The sequence below is a fragment of the Mugil cephalus genome, chromosome 17 (genome assembly GCF_022458985.1).
Source record: "Mugil cephalus isolate CIBA_MC_2020 chromosome 17, CIBA_Mcephalus_1.1, whole genome shotgun sequence".
Taxonomy (NCBI): domain Eukaryota; kingdom Metazoa; phylum Chordata; class Actinopteri; order Mugiliformes; family Mugilidae; genus Mugil; species Mugil cephalus.
In genome coordinates, this window is record NC_061786.1 from 1,593,864 (window position 1) to 1,617,145 (window position 23,282).

General features: G+C 40.8%; 1 long non-coding RNA gene across 1 annotated transcript; it reads left to right on the top strand.

The window, feature by feature from the left end:
- The first annotated feature begins 10,977 nt into the window (after positions 1 to 10,977).
- Positions 10,978 to 18,132, top strand: LOC125024175. The gene is made up of 3 exons (XR_007114708.1): positions 10,978 to 11,032; positions 11,692 to 11,725; positions 17,808 to 18,132. It is a non-coding gene; the product is annotated as an uncharacterized LOC125024175 (long non-coding RNA).
- Positions 18,133 to 23,282: the final 5,150 nt, after the last annotated feature.

A 23,282-nucleotide genomic window follows, 5' to 3' on the forward strand; every position in this document is an offset into this window, starting at 1 on the left:
GTTTCAAAAGTGTGCCTCAACCTATAGCACCCAAAGACTCCCACTAAAAACCTTCTGTTACTACAGGACACCCTCAGAAGACCTACATCTATTCTTTGATGAGTCACATCTGTTTTGGAGGCACAAGGGAGACCTATATAACATTAGGAAGGTGGTCATAATGTTATGTCTGATCGGTGTATGTGCCCATTGCTGAGTTTTAGTTTGTTTATTTCTATAGTGAGGTGATAAGATAGCAATATGTAAGCAAAGAATATATTTGTGTTGGAAAATGACATTATCTGCATCATATTTACATTACATTACATTGAGGAACACATTATACCTTATTTTATGTGAAAGACAGCAATAAAGGCAGCATTTGTCATTGTCTCATCAAAGCTCCACTTCCCGTCTTTGTGACAGTAAAAGTGTGCGTATGTGTGTGTGTGTGTGTGTGAGTGTGTGTGTGTGTGTGAGAGAGAGAGAGAGAGAGAGGGACAAAGATTGGAATGGCTGTGTGTGTGTCTGTATGTGTGTGTGTGTGTTTGGTTTCTGGAGGGGGTAACAATGGGATTTAGTCATACTTAACTTGCAATTGAAGGTCCCCCTACACCAATTCCTTCAGCCAGGCACCTTTTTCATACACGAGTGAACCATTCATATTCCATCTGTTCCAGCTCTCACTCTTTGGGGAGGCTGTCAATCTCCGACGCTCATGTGATGTGAATGGAGGCAGGGGGCGAGGGGGTGGGGGTTGCAGTGGGCCAGCGGAGAGACAAAGAGGAACAGAAAGTGAGAGAGAGAGAGAGAGAGAGAGAGAGAGAGAGAGGGAGAAAGAGGAGTTGCAAAAGTGAAAACGACGAGTGAGTGGAGAGAAAAAGGGAGAGAGCCTCACTACTAGTGCACTAGTGCTGAACTGCTGGGACCTTTCAGAAGAGCTCATCGCAAATCAGTGTCCAGCTGAGCCACCACTGCCAAAGACAGGATGACTGAGACAGCAGAAAACAGGAAAAAGAGAGTGTGAGGTCACTGGTAGTGATTTACTGTTTCAAGTATGGACACAAAATAGTGCCTGTAAATAAAAAGACCATAGCACTACATTATTCTACATTATTCCTGGCAACTATTGAAAATATTTACCTTTATTTTTTTATTTTTGAGATAACATTACATGACTTGTCACTGATGGACAGTTTTGGTTTTAATAAAGAGCCCCTGTAATTTCTCGGGCTAGATCAAGCTATTGTGTACCAAATTTCATTCACCTAATCTTAATTAAAAGACTGTGGATTGTGAAATCTAGATAGCTTCATCACTGCCAGTGAAACAACTCAAATCTGAAGCCGAGGGAGGAGAGAAGGGAAGCAGGCAGGCAGGCAGGCAGGCAGGAGGAGGAGCAGGAGGAGTAGGAGGAGGATGGCAGGGTGGAGAGGAGGATAGGAGAGGTTCTGCATGGCTGGGAGGCTGCACAGAGGCGACACATCTGTTGCAGTATTAACTTTCTGCTCAGTGGGACCTGGGTGTCAGTGCTAGCCACTGGGGCCTGACTCCAACCATGCTGCAGCTCAGATGGAGGAACAAAGCCGTCCCAGAAAATAGCCGTGCACGGAGCCCAACCTCTACTCTCCACATAATTGCAGGCCAAACGAAAACAAGAGTTTCACATCACAAAAGAAGATCTCAAGTAAACAGACGCCACAATCGTAGGAATCCCGTCCCTATTTGTGAAAGGTTTTCAAGCTGTGCTCGTATATATTCACAACATTTCCATTGCTATATGACAGGTTTTCAAAATACAAGAGTACAAGAACTTTCTTCCACTATTGTGAAGGATCAATCAGTCGAGAAAGACATAGTGATGACTACTGTGATTATCCAAAAAAGTCTGGCTGAATGAGACAGTTGGACAAAGTGAAATACTCTGTGATAAACAGAGATTGACACATTATTAGGCATTTAGGATAGGCCAGAAGAACTCTGCATGTATTCAGGGCAGTCAATGAAGAAAACTGAGACGGACAGTGGACCTATAGATGAACATAAAGTAAATAACTAAATGAGTACAAACTAAACAAACGAAATCAATCAAAACTGCTGTTAAAAGATGGATGATTTTGACAATTTCGATATTCCTGAACGACATAGTAGCAGAAAGATTTGTGTACTAAATAATAAAATAATAATACACTCATACTATGGTTCAACAATTTACCCAGACACACACACGGCCCCACACTGATAGAGATGATCCCTTGGTCTATGAAATAGGCATTTATTACCCACTGCTCTAATCCCAGTCTCATGTGAGCAGCATCTGAGCATCTAATCTCTAATGTCATTATGGTCACTTTGTCCAGGGAATGGCCTTCAGTGCCTCAAATCAATAGAACCTGTTTAACATTCAGTCTCAGAGGTGTTCTCCGGCCAGACTGCAGAGATTTGTTTTCTTCAGTCTCCAGGGCCAAGAGGGCCTAGTATGGCCAAACTGACCCTAGAGTCCTGTGTCCCTCAACTGGCAAAAAGCATCCTGCGCTTGAGGTCCTAGAAGGCAGCCCAGAGGGACGCCAGTGTCACCAAGCTGCTGCTTCCAGTACTCAGCTCCAGCTGCTTGGGCTGTTGTTTTTGTTGCTCCTGATGCCGTTGTTGTTGTTGTTCAGCGGAGTGGCGTCTCTCCCTCCACCTCTGTCTCCATCACTGACTCCCTTCCTTCCTCCCTCTCTATCTCCGGCCTGCAGGGAATAAAGAAGCCCCATGAATTAATGAAGATGAGCGAGGTAATTAAACGTGGTGGTGATGGCGACACAGATCCTTGGAGGGTTTCAGAGGGACAGGAGGTCCACATGGGGCCTCGGCCTGCCTGCTCCTCTATTACCCTCCTCCCTTCCTCTGTCCCCTTGGTCCCCAGGTTGCATGGCACACAGATATGGCTTGATTGGCCTGCTGGGCACAGGGAGGAGGGGGCTTGGTGAAGTTGGCACCCATGGGAGGTGGAGGGAGAGGCAGAATGGAGGGGGGTAGATTGAGCTCAGGCCTCACCTGTGGCCCCGGAGCCCCTCCCTGGATCCCTCCCCTGGCAGCCAGGTCACGCTGCGTGGTCCAAACACCCCCTACCTGGGGAGAAGAGGAGGAAAACAACAGCATGGAGGGAAGGGAGGTGTAGAGGAAAGGATGGAGCAGATAAGGGAGGTAGGGCAAAAACCATAGGAGCACTTCCAGGGATTATGGCCTCACGCTGGCCCACTGGGGCGCAGCCTTGATGGACGTCTGACTGGCAAGCACTTGCCCTTTTATAAGATGTGATGCTTTCCGACCACCTCAATGCCACGCAGCCCAGCAGATAAAGAGACCAGCAGCAGTCTGCTGGTCTGACTGGTCACTTCTTATCATGTCAGGAGAGAGAACTCTGCTCTGCTTCTTACAATTTAAACTATTAAAATATTGTTTTCTTTAACTGATACAGTTATGTAATTGCAACACTATACAAAATGACAAAAAGAGAAAGGCCCTTGGTGTCTAACTGTTAGCATCTAGAATCCACAGAGACTAAGAGCTGAACAAACTAACCAGGAAACTCAACATAGGAAATGCAAACACATGATGATGAGGCTGTCAGACTACAAAGGAGACTCTATGTGGCGAAACTGCAGTAGATTAACTTATCATCCACTTGAATCATTTCTGAAAACATCAGCAAACACAAATGTGTGGAGGATTAAGTTTCACATGATGATCAGTGGCGGCGATCTGAGCGAATGGATAATTCCAGTTTAAAACATGTAGTATTAAAACTGGACTCAACTAGGTGAAGAATTATTCTTGTGTATTTCACACGGATGCATTTCCTATGGCTTCTGGAGATTTTGGGGGAACAGAATGATTCTCTGAGCCATCTGTTGTAAGCATCCGTCACAGTTAACGGACCTTCAGCTTTGTTGTAGTTGTTTGCACCATTGATAGATTGATGTCGCATAAGTCAACAGTTTATCGCAATAATGACTCTAGAAAGAAAGAAAGAAAGTTTTCCATTGCATTTGCTGTCAAAAGAAAAAAACTGTAGTACTGTAGTTTTTTTGACTGAACATGTAATTTGTATGATGAATACATGGCTTTTCTATAATAAACCAAATCTGATTTTGTCCACTGTCTGAGTGTCTTTTAGTTTTATGATTAGGTGCTTGTGCAGTTATATTCCAGAATCATCGTTAAATAACATTTTTGTGAATTACTGATCATCATCTATCATTCGGTTTCTTTAAGTTTCTCTTTTCTTTTTGGGCTATTTACTTGACTTCAGAAAGCTCAGGAAGGTACATACACTCATTTACAGTTTTTATGACCAAGGTGTTCACGTAAGTAAAGGAGGTGACATGAACAGATGGATTAGATGATGAACCCCAAGGCGAGGCCTCAGGGTGCTGTTCTGTGTCTGTCTGACTCACCCCGGCAGCAGTTTACCAATAGATCTGCTCCAGCATCGTCACCCGGGAGAGCTCCTCGAACCTACTCTGTGTTTATTTGTTATCACAGCCTTCACTGGACTAATTAGACAGGTCTTAACTTTGGTCTTGAGCCATATTCCTACCCCAGGGATGGCAGGACAAGCTGCACTTACCCCCGCCAGGCCTCCCCATCTCACAGCCCATACCAAAACACGTGTCCTCCCAATGGCCTGTGGGAATTTAATGCTGTGTGTGGCAGGTATGATGTTTTGTTGAGCCATGAGTTACCACTGCGCACACACACACAGACACACACATACCCACCCACACCCATCTGCCCCTACCCCCCCTCCCTGTGCCTCAACCCCCTTGTCCCAAGATGCTGCTTGTCGTCAGTGACCCTGAAGTTCGTTATGTAAACAAAAATTTGCCCTAATTAACAGGAGGGAAGTGTTGTCTTGGGAACAGGAGGGGAGGGGTTGGTTGGAGCCAGGTGGCCTTTTGTGACTCGTGCCGCCTGCCAGAATTATTTCATTTAACTGCATAAATCATTTTTACGTACATATAAGAATAAACATAATATATTTAATACAGGGCTCAGTGTCAGCAGATATCCAAAATAAAGGAACAAGGATTATGACTGAAGAGTGGCAAGGTGGGAGTGCTTATGGATAAAATATGAGAAAACAGAAAAGGAGAGCAGAAGCATGAAAAGGAGGGTAGAAAAAGACAATGGCTGTGGTCCCAGTTGGGAGAAGAAGAATAGACCCTTCATCAATGAGGAAGTGCAGAAATGCACTGATTACTGAAGGGTGGGGGTGGGGAATAGGAGAACAGGTGTGCTGCGGACCCCCTCCTGGGACCACCCGACCACCCCTGGGTCCTCAGAGGGAGGGAGGGGAGGGGGTAAGTAGGGATGGAGAGAAGGGAAGAGCTTAGCTCATTAGAGAGAGTTTGCTTCTGCTAACTCACCCTACCCCCGGGAGGCAGCTAATCATCGCATAGGGACCCGCATCCAGTTAGAGAAAAGGTGGAGAAAGAGATACTTGTTCAGCGCCAGTCTGTCCTGTCTGCTTCCACGAACTCAGGGCGCATTCATGTCATCGTCCCTGAACAAGGGCCACAAGTGGCACAGCACTGTCCAATCACAATCTATTCAGCATCACTGCAGAGGAGATTGCTGACAGTATAACCCTTATCATTCATGAGGCGTGAGAGAGTTGAATCATGTTTTATCCTGCAAAGGAATACGTTATACTGAAGTGGAGTTCCAGTAGTAGAAGCCATGTCAAATCTTTCACTTAAAAAAACATATGAGAATAGACAGTATCAATTCAAGGCCCTCTGACTAACCTTTTTCAGAACTTAACAGTGAACTCCATCCACCAAGATCATATGATGCAGCTGACAAATAAAGCTATCTATCATGGTTCATGGTTCACACTCTAATTTCCACATGAATATTTGCATTAGTTATTTTATGTTTTGTATCATATGTACCTTTTTATATTCTATTTCTAATATTTTTTGTATTGTTAGTTATTTGGGTGGACAGCAAAAGAAGAATTTCATTGCGAAGGGAAACATATTTCAGTACTGTGCATGTGACACTTTGTATACTAACACGGTGACCAGAATATAAAATAAATTTAAAATAAATATATATCAATGTCCATGTGCACACAAATGCTACTTAATTGTGTACTCTACTGAAAACAGATGCATTCTGACAGTCCTTCATTAAATCCCCCTTCGGTTAAATATAAAACTGCAAAAAGGTTGTAATTTGGCTATATAATCATTTTGGAGGGTGTAGGTGCTGTTAATGCTGGATTGAATTAAACCCAAAAGAGTTATTTACCTTAGCCCACTGACTGAAATGGTGAAAATAAAACCACAGGCTCAAAAATTTAAATGAATCAAAGGCTCTCGGCTCCTGCTTATTTAAAACAAATGCTGAATTTCATAACCTCCAGTGCAGGAGTGTTTTTTCAGATTGCATTCATTTTTTACCAGTGGACCTAAAGAAGTGGCCTATGAGCAGTGTTGGGCGCAAGTTACTTCAAAAATGTAATGCATTATATTATAATGTCACTCTTTGAACTGTAAGGCATTACATTACTTTTAAGTTACGTTCACCAAAATAACTGGAAATATGGATTTTGCGTTCTCAATAAATCTCATTGTATTCAATGAAGCTCATTTCCACATCCAGTAGAAGGTGATGTGGAATGGCATAATGACTAAGCTAGGCTTAAAGCTAACTATGGCACAATATAATGGCCACTGTTATGGCTCATGGCACAATACATATTGTGATAGAGATTCTATAAATTCAGGTGTATTCATATTGAAATCAATATCGCTAGAGGCTACTACTGTGTATTGTAACTGAACACCTACAGACAGCTGGCACCATGCTAGTTGTTTCCTTAAATTACTTGTTCTATTTCGTGAGGTGGAGATTTTTGTGTTTCACACACAAAATACACTTAACTAATATGTTCTTTGTAGGCTTTTCTCTAACGAACTGAAAATAATGAGAATATGACCATCTCGTGAATGAGGAGTCCTACTCTGCCGCTGCAGTCACCTTCCTCCCAATCAGCTGTTCTCTAACACTAACAGGAAGTTAACATTTGCTCTCATTTTATTCTTTTCCTCTGCTAATTTTGAATTTGTATAGACTTAATTACTTTAATTAATTAATTAAATTAATTAATTTCTGGTTTAAAATTACATTACAGTTAATGTTTTGTAATTCCTTACATTACTACGTTACAGCATAAAGTAATCCAGTACTTTTGTAACATGTTACTTCCAACACTGCTTATGAGTGTATGGCAAAAAGGTAAAACAAAAAGATGAAACATACTCAGTTTTACCTCTGTTGTCCATGTTGAAGTTAACAGATAAGTGTTTCCACACAAGACATGTAAAATAGCCAAGAGTTCTGCTCTAATTATTAATTCAATTTCAGTCACTCTTCACTGCTGTTGAGTTCTTCTGTTGTGTTCACACTGAGAGACGCATAGATGACTGGTTCAAGGTGCTGTGCTGTGTTTTGACTGGTTTTCTGGAGCATGAGAGGCTCTGATTGCCGTTACATAGCATTCTTTCAATACACTGCTTGACTAAGGGAAATAAACCATGTTATAATATTTACTCAATTAGCACCAATTAGCCAGCATCAACGAAAGCCAACCAGATAAAGAAATGATTTCAGAGCTTAGCACTGAATGTTACCTCTAAGTTCAAGTAAAGGTTCAGTAGGAGTGGTCGATTTTGAACTGTTGCAGCAAAATTTATAGCTTCGCATTTCAAATAATTGTTTACAGGATCGCAAATCATATCAGTGCAGGAACACTGAAGTGCAGATAACTTTACCAACTTGTAAGTATGTCTTGCGCCTACGCCCACAACCCTGTTACATCTATCTCCTCATCTTAGTGTTTGAGCATCACTACAAGTGAAGTCAGCATGACTCTGTGCTGAGATGAAAGATTCTAGAGCCCAAGGACATGAGGAAAATGACAATCGCGACACAAAGCTGGAGCTTCTCTTGAAAGCAAGCACTTCAGAGCTCACAGGAGAATCTGATGCCAGTAGAAATATTGTTCTCACATAGAGGAAAACATTCAACCTGTACTCTCATCATTATTTGTCCATGTTCAGACCAGTTTTCTTTTTAACTGAAAAATATTAAAGAAATGTGTGAGACGCTAGGAAACCACCCCATCACCTCCCCAGTGGCTGGTAAAGTGGTACCACCAAGCTAAGACATGCAGAGCTGGCCCCGCAGCTGGAGCAACGTCAAGGATCATTTCCATATCCCAATGATTAATTTGAATTTAATATCTTAAATCAAAAACTAATTAATTTATATACAGTTCTGATGGTGCCCTGCTACTAATACACATGCTGTTAATTAGATGTAGCCTAATGTCATCTCCCCTCCTTTAACGTAATTAAAACAGAGGATCCCAACCCGTGTGAACTAATGTTGGTACAACCCAGAACAGAAGGTGGTGAGACGGTTGACAGGGAAATGTGATTTGTCATTGCAGGGTGGAGATTTGACATTTACACAAAGCTTGGGATGTTAAATCAACATATATACCTGAGCAAAGACACACCATCAGCAAAAATAGCATTGCAACACTCGTGAACAATACAGTGAAAGATGTTGAGATACGGTCAAGCTGTGGAAAAAGCCAGTTATTTTTTCTTTTGCATTATTTTTTTTTAAAGAAGTACTGTATATGTTTTAAAGTGCATCTATGTAGGTACTATTGTTTCAGGATACCAATACGTGTTGTGCTTGCTTACTGGCTAGAGAACATGGAAGAGGAGTGATGTTCTGACAGACGGACGACCTTGGCCTTGAATCTGCTTTGTCAATTTTATGTTTACATTGCTTATCTTCAGTCTCCTAATTGTTCATTCTCGACCACGGCAGGAATTTTTAATAGGCACGGCATGCATTTGTGATGTACTGCTGCTCTACCGGAAATGTGTGTGAGGAAAGATGCCACATTATTTTCACAACCAATTAAAAGTTGAAGAACTCCATTATAAAATTTCTACTGTCTGTATCCAAGCAAAACAGCTTAAATATTAGTTATTAATTGATATCCATTCAGCGTTGCATTTATTTGTGCAGAAGGTAAAACAAAGCATACAGCTGTAAACAACAAGGTATTCTGGTCCACTTCCAAAGTCTCTATGGTTCAATGTTGGTTTGAAATTACAAAAGGAGTGGCAGGAAACAGTGTAACAATATAGCATTAACATACAGCTAGTACATTTAATGAAGGTTCTGCACAGTATACACACACACACACACACACACACACACACACACAAAAAATACACTAAATGTTTGCAAAAAATATTCAATTGACACTTTCCAGTACGAAACTGATGTTTTAAATTGAAATATTCAGTTCAGTACCATCAATTTCATTCCACTGATACTGATTTTCTCACATTTATAAATCCGTTTTGCATAATTTTCATGATTTTTCACAAGTGTATCAGTTAATATTTCCCTTCTTACATACGATCCCCAAGCCATCACTTCTACCAGTCCATCTACATCCTACAGTCTGTAGACTACAAATTAACATATGATTTATTTCCAGTCCTTTCGTCTTTCATCTGTCACAACAAAAATTGTACCATTTATGGCCATATAGCCATTCTACCAAGTGGCTGTGTTAAAGCTGTAGCGTTAGATTCTGGTGCCAAATGCCAGCTAGCATACATACTAAAAATGATTGTATTAAATAGATATATATCTTTGTCGTCAATGTACAAGTACAGTGGAATGTAGAGGAGCAAACCCATTAGATAATGACCAATGAGTCATTGGTAATTAACATATTCTGTCATTTAGTGTATCTATGAATACATGCTGTCATTTAGTTCATTATAATAAATGTTCATTTCCATTTGCAGTATATACTTATGCAACATAACATTATAAGGCATCAGCTGGACACACCATGAAATTATTATAATAAAGCTGTGTCTGACATGCACTGCATGTACACTACTACAGCCATGGTTACTGCAGTGTGCTCATCCTGTAAGGGGTCTTCAACGTTTTTTAGATTGGTGGCAGACTTTTATTAGAAGGGGACTTTTATTTCTAATTCCCTTTGTTTCATACCAGTATGAACCGGTATATTTACTCAAGATTTTCCCACCATTTGCAATTAAAAAAAAACAAAAAAACAAACAGTATAGTACAGTACACACATGAAAAAAGTACCACAATTTAAATGGGCAAATGGCCATAGTACCAGAGGGTAACCGCCACAGTGTCAGAACAACTGATCCCTCACAAGTTAGCAGAGCTCCGAGCGTCATGTGACTTTTTTGTTGACGCCGCCATGTTGGCATGAAAAGTCTGAGGAAAATGAACGGTGCTAGGGCTGATTTCAGGCCATCAGAGTTTACTGCTCTCTGTTGTTCTGACAGTGTTTCGTTGAAAATCTGGGTTCATGTGGCACTTCACATGTAGCTGCCATCTATTGGCACTTGTTGTTACTACATCTTTAATTGGCTGACTAGCGCACTGGGCCTGTTTTTGTTTGTGTAAACCAAGCCTCCAGCCATTATAATTGAATACCACTATTAGAGGAAATACGGTATATATGTGTGTGCATATAGATAGATAGGTGGATAGATAGATAGATAATATTTTCCGGTCTCTCATTTTCGCTTACCCAGTTCATCAGTTGCAGCGGCAGGTGGTTCTTCGGCTGGAGGGTATCACTCCTGTGTTTGTTCTAGTGTCAAAGAGATCCACTTTGGCCTCAGTAGTTGTGCTGATGGGAGCAAGTGCTTTTACATCCATGTGAAAAAAACGAATTCTCGCTTAATCGGACTATAACAGGAGAACTTAAGTGCATGTAAACACGTTACTCCGATAAAAATAAGAATTCAATTTTATCGGAGTTTTCAATCGGATAATGCGTGTGCGCATGCTCCACGACCGCTGCGCTGGCGTGTGACCCCGGAACAAAAACGTCCAAGAAAGCCGATCGCAGAAGAAGAGAAACGGAGCCGTCTGAGGGATAGCGCGGATCTTACCAGCACCGGAGGTAGCGCGAACATTACGTACAAGATTAAAAAATGTACTATTATCCGTCTGGTTGTTGTTTGAAATGTCGGTCCGCCGCATGAACGACTCTAGTTTATTATATCGCGTAATAGGTCAACCCGGAAATCGGGCCGTATTAACGTGGTATTTACCCGCTGAAAAGACACGTATCGTCACTTAGTGTGGAAGAGGAGAACAGTTATTCAATTTCCTTGCGCTGGATGTAAACTGGGACAAGGACTGTAGTGAGAAAGTCGAATTTTGAGCATAGCTCGATTAAGCTCTGCATGAAAACGCACTGACTGTTAGCTTCTCTTCTGCTAATATTGCAACGTGCATCTGAGATTTCCGCTGGGGACTGAATAGGCTCGTGATTGGCTCAGCAGCGATAGGGGCGGGTCCTGCTGTGGACAGAAGGCTTAGATTGGCAGGTTTCATCTAGTGTGGCGCTCTGTGTCAAATAGTGTGAGCCACTGTTGTTGAGACAGTTTCGCCGAATGAGTGAAGTGCTGACTGAAAGATGACGTATTCTGTCTCCATTTATCCCTTTACTAAAATATGTTGGATTCATGTTAATGTGTATTTAAAGAAATTACAAAATTGTGAGGAAAATTAAAAAAAATATATATAAAAATGTCTTTTTTTTGGACTCCCTTGCAGTACCTTCACAGACCTCTTGTTGAAGACTTAAACGGTAAAGTATGTTCTGTTTGTATGTAACAAATTCTCCATATATGGTCGTATTTTTTGTTATTGATCATAAAAGCAACAGTTCATTCTCTGAAAATTCACATGTGTAAGAGCACAGCTGGCCGTGTCCATACTCAAGCACAGTTTGACGTAGCACACTGGCTGTAGTTGTGTACACATCCAGTTTTTCTGTCAAGTGAATGATAGTTGTTAGCATTTTATTTCCTGCTTACCTCAAAGTGATTTTGATTATTATAACCATATGTTCAGGTCAAGAGACAGGCTAGACAAGTTCACATATACAGTGGGGGAAATAAGTATTTGATCCCCTGCTAAATTTGTAAGTTTGCCCACTTCCATAGAAATGATCAGACTCTGGTTTTTATGGTTGTTTACTGGTTATGGGTATAGACAGAATATCAGTCGAAAATGCATAAAAAACACACAATCTAAAAGTTATAAATTGTTATGTATTTTATTAAGGGAAATAAGTATTTGATCCCCAAGCATAACACAAGTCAGTACTTTGTAGAGAAACCTTTGTTGGCAAGCACAGCGATGAGACGTTTCTTGTAGTTGGTCACCAGGTTTGCACACAGCGCAGGAGGGATTTTGGCCCATTCATCTTTACAGACAGTCTCTAAATCCTTCAAGTTTCTTGGCTGCCTCTTGGAAACTCAGAGCTTCAGCTCCCTCCACAGGTTTTCGATCGGGTTAAGGTCTGGAGACTGACTAGGCCACTCCATGACCTTAATATGCTTCTTCTTGAGCCACTCCTTTGTTGTCCTGGCAGTATGTTTTGGGTCATTGTCATGTTGGAAAACCCACTCACGAGGCATCTTCAGTGTTCTTGCTGAGGAAAGAAGGTTTTTGTCCAAGATGTTACAGTACATGGCTGCATTCATTGGCCCCATAATGCGGTGAAGTTGCCCTGTACCCTTTGCTGAAAAACAGCCCCAAAACATGATGTTTCCACCTCCATGCTTAACCGTGGGTATGGTGTTCTTTGGGTCATACTCACGTTTTTTCATCCTCCAAACACGGCGGGTCGAGTTAATGCCAAATAGCTCAACTTTGGTTTCGTCAGACCACAGCACTTTCTCCCAAGCCTTCTCTGAGTCATTTAGATGTTCACTGGCAAACTTAAGGCGGGCCTGTACATGTGCCTTCTTGAGCAGGGGGACCTTGCGGGCACTGCAAGTGCTATCCTCCCAACTGCACTGAGTTCAATCCATAACGGCGCAGTGTGTTGCCAACTGTTTTCTTGGTGACGGAGGTCCCAACTGCTTCCAGATCATTAACAAGCTCCTGCCGTGTTGTTTTAGGCTGCTCCCTCACCTTTCTCATCATCATCCTCACTCCATGAGGCGAGATTTTGCGGGGAGCTCCAGACCGAGGACAGTTGATGGTCCTTTTATGGGTCTTCCACTTGCGAATAATGGCACCAATAGTTGTCACCTTCTCACCAAGCCTTTTGCTGATGGTTTTGTAACCTATACCAGCCTTGTGCAGGTCTACAATCTTGTCCCTGACATCTTTTGACAGCTCTTTGGTCTTGCCCATGGTGCTGTAGAAGTTGGAATGTAAGAAACTGATTCTTAGAGCAGGTGTGCTTTATATACATGACGAGTTAAGATCAGGAGTATTGGTAATTAGTTGACTGAGCACAGCTGTGTGCCACATGCGCACCAGCCAATCTGTAGGAGCCTGAATTCTAAGTGAATTGTTGGGGATCAAATACTTATTTCCCTTAATAAAATACATAACAATTTATAACTTTTAGATTGTGTGTTTTTTATGCATTTTCAATTGATATTCTGTCTATACCCATAACCAGTAAACAACCATAAAAACCAGAATCTGATCATTTCTATGGAAGTGGGCAAACTTACAAATTCAGCAGGGGATCAAATACTTATTTCCCCCACTGTACCATGTGCTCTCTGTTTCTGACACAGTATGTATCCCCTTAAAACCACACTAGTCCACAAGTAAATGATAGTAATTATCAGATTACCAGGTCATTACATTATTTCCAAGAGGAAAACCAACCAGTTTTTGTCTTCCCCCATTATATTCATTTTTAGCAAATTTCTGAGAAGTATTAGAGATGTTATATAAAAAAACAGTCTATTTGAGGCTAATTTTAGAGCTGGTGATGGAGGTTTGGGTCAGTGTGCTCTGTTGGGATCCATGAAGATTTCCTTCCGTAATAATTCTGTACAGTATGCCTCAATTTCCACTAAAAGGGTTCTAGATGTGTGTCTCCTCCAGGCTTTGGAGTTCAGGTCCAATCTAACCACGTTATGGCGCTGTTATTTAAAGACATGATTAAAGTTCAGTGGAGACTTGTGGTACTATTATTTTTTTGGTTTGATGTGATAGGATTATGTACAATATATTCTATGTACAGTGCTCACAGTTATGCCATGATTTTTGAGGTTTCATGTGAAATAGTTTTAACTACCTGCACGAACACAGTCTAATTATTCTCTACATCATACATCATACATACACTTAAAGATGATGGGAGTATTACCAGATACAAGATACTATGCTACCAGTTACCGTACACTGCACTGCATTTGTGAAATGGTTATCACGCATTTATCAATGAATCAACCACTTCCAAAAAGCAGCTTGCTTGTGTTGAGCGTTGAGTCCCACTGGTCATCAGTGACTTCAAGGAGATTTCAATCTGTGTCTCAAATTACCTGCACATTTCACCAAATGACATAGTTTTCTGCTAACATATGCATTATCCTCAAAACCGGATGGTGTTGATTGCTACGTGTGTGCAATAATAAGGCCGGTTATATTGGGTAATCCTGCAATGGCACGGAAATCCAATAACACTGTACATCTGGCAGTCCCTTTGAGTTATTTTGAAATAGGATGAAAGTGGCATCACTTGGGTCATAGTTAGCTCAAAAAGATAAAATGATATTATATAAATTTTGATATTGTGAAAAAAAAATGTAGTTTTATGAATACCACCATACCAGAGAGAGCAGAGAAAGTACATAGACTGTAAAGGAATTACCAACGTACTTCTGTGATCAAGTCATAGGTAAATCATCATTCATTGCTGGTCCACAATGTCTAACAGTTTTTGTCCAACAGTTTCTTATGGCCATTTTGTCCACCCTACTGTATATCACTTTCTTTTCCCTTCCATCTCCCCCATCTTCTCTTGATCATCTCTCCTTCCTTCCTTTTTTCTTTTCTCTTAAATCATCTTGCTTATCCCTCAATCTGTCTCCTTCATCCTTGCATGCGCCCCCCCAATCAACCCTTCCTCCCACCCTCAATCCAACTGTCTCTCCCTCCATGCTTCCCTCCCCTCTCCTCCCCTCCTGCTCTCTGACTTTCAGAGAACAGAAGCCGGCTTAGGGGGGAGAGGTGAGAAATCAATAAGGCATGATTTATTGATCACTAAAAATGATGGCACTCATTAGCCCCCCAAGGGGACCTCAGCGTTAAGCAGATGACAAAATGTCACCCACCCTCACTCCACCCCACCTGACCAGCCCAACCGACAAAAAAAATAAATAAATAAAAAAATTCCTGGCCATCAGCAAGCCCCACCTTCCTTGTCAGCTAAAGCAATGACTGGAATGTAGGACAGAGTGATTCAGAATGGTTCATTAAGATGGGTATTATTCTATTTGGCTGCATGCATGCATCCTTTTTCCATTGGGTTGCAAACCTTCAGATCACTCCAAATCTGACCAAAAAGCATTCAGTGCGACAAAAATATCAAAGCTTTAATGTCCGTTAAAGCTATAATGTTCTTAACATCCCAGAAGGGCTCCACTGTGAGCATGTCCAATAGAAAGGTCGGACAAACCACTTGAATTACAATACAGTAAATTATCCTTTTGGGAACAAAGGGAAATAAGTCTTTCTTTGGATCAGTTACCACTAGCTGCATCCATGCAAACAACACAAATTGACACGCGCCATGAAGACATTGGATTGACTTCCAGGTCACAAAAATTGGAAGAATAAATCTCAAGATAAACTTTGTCTGTGTGTGTTTTTTAATTTATTTATTGCCGGGCACAAAATAAGAAGTCTGAATTCCAGAGCAGCATTTGTTTGGATCCCTCGTCTGTTTCTTTGTCTTTTGACTTTGAAGCCAAAAGCTCACTGCTGGACAGCAACTTGCTGGCAACAAATGAGCACCACGACCCCATTTCAACACATTCAAGCAAACAAATATGTGGATAAGTGCATGTGTGTGTGTTGGTAGTATTTTATTGAAAGGAAAGGAGCAGATGACGGTTATGTTTCTAATTAATTCAATACACTGCAGTGAAGGTCAGCAGCATCCCCTTATATAACTGGTTCCATCTTTAAGCCTTATGTTCCCACAATGATTTTCACAAACCCCCATGTGCCTTACGCATGCACTCACAATTTTACATTACAGCGTGGGCCTTATTTTCAGCTGTGGAAAAGGAAATCAATGCAATGCTCTCTGACTGTCTCTCTATGTACTGCACATATGTAGTGTATATCCATATACTGAATTGAAGTGAAGTGCTAATAGAAAAGCAGGCCTAAGGAGAAATGTATGTGGGAACTACAGATGAGAAGACAAACACATCCATATTGACTTGATTATACAGTGCCCAAACACCAGTAAAAGGAACCTATGACAGTCATCACAGCTTGAGACAGAGAACTTTCAACACAATAGCAATACCACTGAGCAGTGTGGTGGCACTAAGTTGACTCTGATACAGGAGAGAAGTGCTAAGGAATCATGTGATCACTGGTCAGGACAGCTGTATCTATAGAGTTTAAGATTAAAATTGTGACTATAGCAAATCTCCTGCTTCTGAATAGATACTTGCTGACTATAACACAACTTTCACTCAATATCACCACATAAAAAACAATGAATTGTCTCTTTGCAACATGGAAGCTCTTGTCAGGTGCCATAGCAGCAAAGATGGGCAGCACATGGCCAGTACCGGGACATGTCGTTACTGGTCAAATTAATATTCCTCTAAGACTCCTATTTTGGAAGACATTTTCAAGGTCATTGCCTAAGCCAAAATCAAGTGTGGTATAAGCCAAGGTCATGAACTCCCAAAGCTGTTTCGCCAGGTGTGATTGAGACATCAAGGCACTGATACAGTTTGGACTGAATAAGTATGGTAAAAAAGTGGAAGGTGATCATGACTGAAGGACTACAGTGACCAGAAGGCAGGATAGCAGACATACATGACATCTACAAGTCCATTCAGTCATCTACCAACAGTCCATTGGGAGCTAAAATGAGGATGTAAGAAGATCACTCACAACCAAATACCTCAACAAGGTAAAACAGATGCAGAGAACTCATTTCACATGTAGGAATAATGTTCACCCTACCAGCCATTAGATAGCCAGCTGGAAGGGTAAGCCCACTGCAAGGGAAAATAGATGGCACTCAAGATGCAAAAAAGTGTGTGTACATACTGACCAACAAGCACAATTATTCTCTTTTTACTTTGTTACAGAACACTCTTCTGTGCCCCTAACGGGGCAAAGAGGTGTGGAATCTGAAACTGAGTGGGCTGTGATGTTGCAACATCATGTTCCACTCGGATTTTCAAGGCAGTAATTTCATTATTCATTCCTTTGGACTCTGTTTTGTGTTGTAATATTAGCTGTTCATGCTAGCGTTTGGCTGGTGGTGTTAACAAGCCTCCACAGATTCTAGCTGCTAGTGTTAACAAGCCTCCACAGAGCATAGACTAAGAAGAATATTCATTTCTTATCTGTCTGTAAACGCAACACATAAATTCACAGTACCAACAAGGTCATTGGTGTATGCTGAGTGTCTCTAGCCACTAGATCCAGTAAGAGTTGCTATAGAATTGTGCATATGGGTTAAAGCAAAAAAACAGAGAGATTTTGGTGACCAGTCCAGGTTTATGCTTTGTTCTGACGCTGATCACAGTCCTTCATCAATGGCTCTGTTGAGGTAGTGGAGTGGCTGTGCATTTCAGCGCACACTTGAAGCAGCAGAGTTTCTCTTCACCAGCCCGCTGCTTGCTGGACAATCCCTCATGTCCAACTTTCTCTCTCAGCGCGTGTGTGTCACTGGGAAGAAGGGAGGGGCTCAGGGAGGGCCCCAGGAAGGGGTGACTGGACGCTTCATCACCCGATGGCCAACCTCTCACAATGATGCATGAAGCCCGGCAGGATGCGGTGCATGGACACACGCACATGCACACACAACACCGGCACACACATACACACTCCTACGGGAGGCACTTCATCCAGTTCCATAAACTGTGGTCAGGAGGGCTGGTTAAAAGAAAAGGCTGAACACATGTTGAACATCAGTGTGATCAAAATCGAATGTGATAAAAATGAAATGAAATAAAAGTTACTTGATGTTTTTACGTTCAACTGACGGCCTATGTTCTGGATGCACTGCATAGCTTTATATCACACACAGAGCCATACGTTTGATAACATGCCATATGTTTGCATCTGCTACATTAAGAGACTAGATTATATGTGAAAATCAGTTTAACTTACTCATCTAATCATCAAGAGTAGACAAAAGAATAAAACAATAATCAATGTGGTTTTGGTCAAAAACCCAATGAAAGTTCCGAATAAAACCAGGAATAACTTGGATATAATGTACAGCACTTTGGAACAGCTTCCCAGACAGGAAGATTATCAAGATTTTACTGAGTAGCTTAACATGTATTTCTAATTGTTTTGGTGACTACCTGACCTTTTCTTCATCTGCTCTTCATAACTTCTGAAGTTACACCAAATTCTGAGCTGATTAGCATGTGATTCAGTAGACACAGAGAGTTAACATTTCCCCGTTTGCATACAGAATGAGGTTCTTTTAAGGGCTCATGAGGTACTTCCACTTCCACTACTGGTAAGACATCAAAATTGACTCAAGTTCCTCTAACATTGGTGACTACCAACAGTTCACTCACAAAATTCTAATTTCTCCACACAAAAGTCTAAATGTAAGTGACGTCAAATGGGACTGTCATGACATTTTCAGAGTATATTAACACTCTCCAGTGTACAGCCCTTTTTTTTTTTTTTTTTTGTTAAACCTTTTTACTAAGCAGATGACCCTTTTTCTCAACATTCTGCCCTGAGTACAGAAAAACAGAACCACTCTCAGGCCCAATTTTTGATGTAACAACATCCATTTATAAAGTTTGCATCATGTGATCAGAGCTGATACTGCTTGGATCCACATGGGTAGTGGTCACAGACTAACATACAGGCTGATGACAATAAAACTATAAGTGTGCTGAAAAGAATGTGGTCCAGGGCCAGCTTAGGTCAAATTCCAGCACTTGAATTTGATTGGACATATGAAGTCAATTAGGTGAGCCCAGATGTGTTATGAGTTTCACAATACATTGCATCATTTCTCTAGAATTAAGTGTGCACTCATTAAATCAGAAATTCAAAAACACTAATCACATAGGACACATATTTAAGAGTAATGGGCAGTTAATTGGTTGGATTACTATTAATCCTAATGGTAGACTTTCCCAGATGTGGTGAAATGTTTACAAACCTTGTGGGTGATGACCACAAAGGAAGAACTAAAACAAAACATATTCATCCACTGGGTTCCTATCAAAATCCCTTTAGTCCAACAGAGAGGTGCTAAAATTAAGGCACAAAAAAGTTTGTGCTGTGTAAAGTTCTGAGCCAAATTAATGCAGTGTTTTGCTCTAAAGCGGTACCATGGGATTTGTCCAAATAGATATGTAAAAACTTCCATACATCATGGAAAAAGTTCAACTGCAATGAGGCATTCCTCAGTAAACAAGACCAGCCAGTAGCTTGGCTAGGGGGCCTCTAAATATTTTGTAATGGCATCCGTGGTGAGTTCTCCATCTGCCCGCCATTCACAGCGCTTCTTCCAATAAACGCTGGAAAAGAGGAATTCTACTTCCCACTACTTTTGTTGATTTGCCAAACTGTTAAAATGAGAAGGGAAAAACTTTTCTGGCTCACATTGTTTTGTTTATGTTAGCTCTGGAAATGCTTGGTCCTAATTATATAATTTCTTAATTGCATGTGTGTGTGTGTGTTCCTTCACATTTGCAAAGTGGCGTTCACTTGCACATACAGCAAGAAAGTCGAACAGGAGTGGTTTATAATGTATGAAACCCAGAGGTTAGCACTGGTGGAATATGGATTCCTCCATTTAGACTTAGTGACATTTAAAATTTTCAAAAGAATTTACAGCACATCCAGTCCAGTATGGCGATGTTATTCATAACACCCCACACTCCTCCTTCTTTGTTGGAAATGAACAACTCTTACATTTTTATTTCTCCATGTCCTGTTGATGGAATAAAGAAAAACTAGGTTGTAAAAAAAATATTAATTTTGTTCTCAAAAAAAGATAGTATCACATTACTGAGAGGTGTGAGAGAGACAGAGTGGAAAAAAAAGATACATTTATTTGGCCAAGTGGTCAACAGACGGCGTGCTGAGGGCCTTGATGTTCCCCTCACATGGTGTTAAACACTGCCTCACGACCGCCAGACGCCTGGTCACTTTAACTGCCTCCAACTGAAGCAATGCACTAGTCAGTCATACAAAAACCTGCCATTTTATGTACAAATATGGGCTATGGTCCTGCTTTATTTACTTAGTTTGCTTAGAAATTAGGAAAGTCTCTTCTGGTTCTATCACTTTTGCTGAATGCTCCTCCAGTGTTTTAAGTAATTGTTGCAAGCAACTCATTGCCATACAGAACGTTGAAACGTTAAACTCAGTTAGTTCACAGAGCAAGGCCTATTGGATGGAATGATGAGCTGATTAAATAGTATTCTATATATTTTTAAAGGACTGAAGCAGCAAATGTAGAATAATATGGCAATTACAATAGTTTCCAACAAATTCAGTCTTTGAAACAAATTACAATGTTTGCATGGCTGTTTTTTAAACTTTAATTAAATATTCCATTTGGACTGAATTTCTGATTTCTGTTTATTATAGTAGGAAGTTACCAATTGGCTACTGGATAATACTGGAAGATTCAAAAGGTACACCAGTCGTACTATTAATAATGCCTACTCCATTAATCTCATTATATGAACAAACTGATCCACCTAAAGAAGATCATTGTCTTCCTTTAGACCTTCCATAGCCTCATCCTTGTCTGGAACCAAGAAATGAAAAGGAAGAAAAAAGAAGAAGAAAGGCACAAGAGGCGGCAGGCAGGTGAAGAAGCAAGGTTGTGATTCAGCTTGTGTATGCCAGTCCGACACCACTACCAAAGTGTGTACACATGCATTAGCATAAAACAGCTTTGCATATGATCTGAGCACTTTCCGAGACGCTCAAGATGACACAGAAAGAGCGAGTTGAGAGGGAATAAAATAAAGCTCTTGGATTTTTATTTATTTATTTATTCGTTTTTTGCTAGCATGAGACGATCAGTTGCTGTCAACAGCACCTCACGTAACAACCACCCACTACACCCTACACCCACTCTGCCCTGGATCAGTTTATAATCCTCCTCAACACACACTAATACAAACACAAAACAGATAGCAGTGCTCTCCCTGGACTCTCAATGTGGGGCACATGAAGTGAAATTCTGATGCTGCAGCATACAATGTCACAGACAGTAAATGATTTACAATGTTTACCTCAGATTTGAGCTAATTTGTTTGGATTTTTACACATTTAAAAGTTTTTGTAACTTTTTTGGTATAGTTGAAATATTATTTATTAGATTTTAATTTGGGGTTAATCAATGGCTAAATTGTCAAATAACAATGACAGCAAGGACATGGCCTCTAAATTACTAGTACCCAGACTGATTAAAGACTCCCACTAACAATATCTGATGAACCACAACTCTTTCGCACGGCACAAGGGAGACCTACACAATATTAGGATCACGTCATTATTGGTCATTGCCTGATCAGTGTATGTAGTACACACACACATATATATATACATACACACTGTATGTATATTTTCAGAGACTAAATCCATTTCTTTTCAACCTTAATGTACATATTAAATTAAAAATAAACAGATTTAAATTCAGAGAGTCCAAGCTGTCCTCGTAGTATTACTATTAGTAGTATTTAGTTTCCAGGGATAACTGTTCAGTCTTTCTTTCAGTGTAGAAATATGAGGGTTGACATGACTCTGTCACTCCTCTCCTGACAGTCACTTTTGATAGATACATGCACTGACACAAACACATGCCTGTGTGAGTATGTGTGTAAATCTGTTTATGCAGTTGTGACTCTTCAATTTCACTTGGGCAACAAACAGTAAACACCCATAGCACAAATCATTCCGTTTAGTGGTGAAGACTCTGTCAAGGCAAGCAGGACTTATCGTTAGTGTTCAACCAAGACTCCAGGATTCAGATAAAATGAATCTAAAATGTAAAATGACTATGCACACGTCGGCCTGTGTGTGTGTGTGTGTTCCGAGACTCTGAGCAGCTCTCAGCTCATTAATGTAAACACGCTGCTAAGCACAGGTTCTGCAGAGCTGCATCGCTGACTCTCACAATCCACTGGGAGAGCCACCAGCATTCTGCCTGTTTCATAGCTCTTTATCCTTCATTGTCCATTTCCCTTTGTCTGTCTATGTCTTGTGCCCATTTATTCCCCCTAAGGTTTTACCTTCCCTCAGGCTTCAGCTCCTCCATCATCACTTATGCCCCCTTCCCTGTCTTCCCACCTCATACTCTTGCCCCGTTTGTATGCTTTTCTCTCTGTCACCATCATGATTTTTTATGCTTCAACATCTGCCAACAATTTTTGAACACCATAATTCCTCTGAAGTTTATACAGCAGCACTAAAGAAAGACCGCCCAATGCTATTTACTCTTTACAACCACGTAAACCTGCTCCAGATAGATTTAAAGGTAAAAGGCGTGTTGTGTTGCCTTTTCTCTGTGGTATAGTGAATCAAGAATTTGTCAAGTCAAGAAGAGAAACTGAGAGACTGAATATGGCTATTAGATTTGTTGCTTTAAGCTACACATACAATTAGAATGAAAAGAGAACTGTTTCCATAGCAGCCATATGGTATTCTGTAAGATGCACTTGTCTTTATGTTGACATTGTAAAAGAGCTGAGCTATTATCAGCTGTTAGGAAGGTTTAAGCAAACATTAAGAAGTGAACTGAGATATTTCAGCCCCAAAGTTCACGCTTGTTTTTGAAAATAACTGGTTGGAAAAGTTCTGATAACGTCTGAGCTCCAAAAGACAGACAGACAGTCACAGTTAGAGGCAAGATGCTGAACAATTTGTTTCTTGTAGCAGTTAAAGAGAACATTTTTCCTTCTAGAACTAAAAGAGACCAAACCACAACTGAAAGGAGATGAATATTGGGCATTGGTCAGTTATTAAGAAACACAAAGGAGTACCCATGCTGCTCTGAATCTTCCGCATGAGTAAACACACAGTTTTTCACTCTCAAGTTTGCCATGATGTGTTGTGATAAACCTGCTGCCTAATTAGATGGTTGGCTTGCGTGGGCGGTTTCCTGTACACTACAGTCAGCCCTCACATAAATG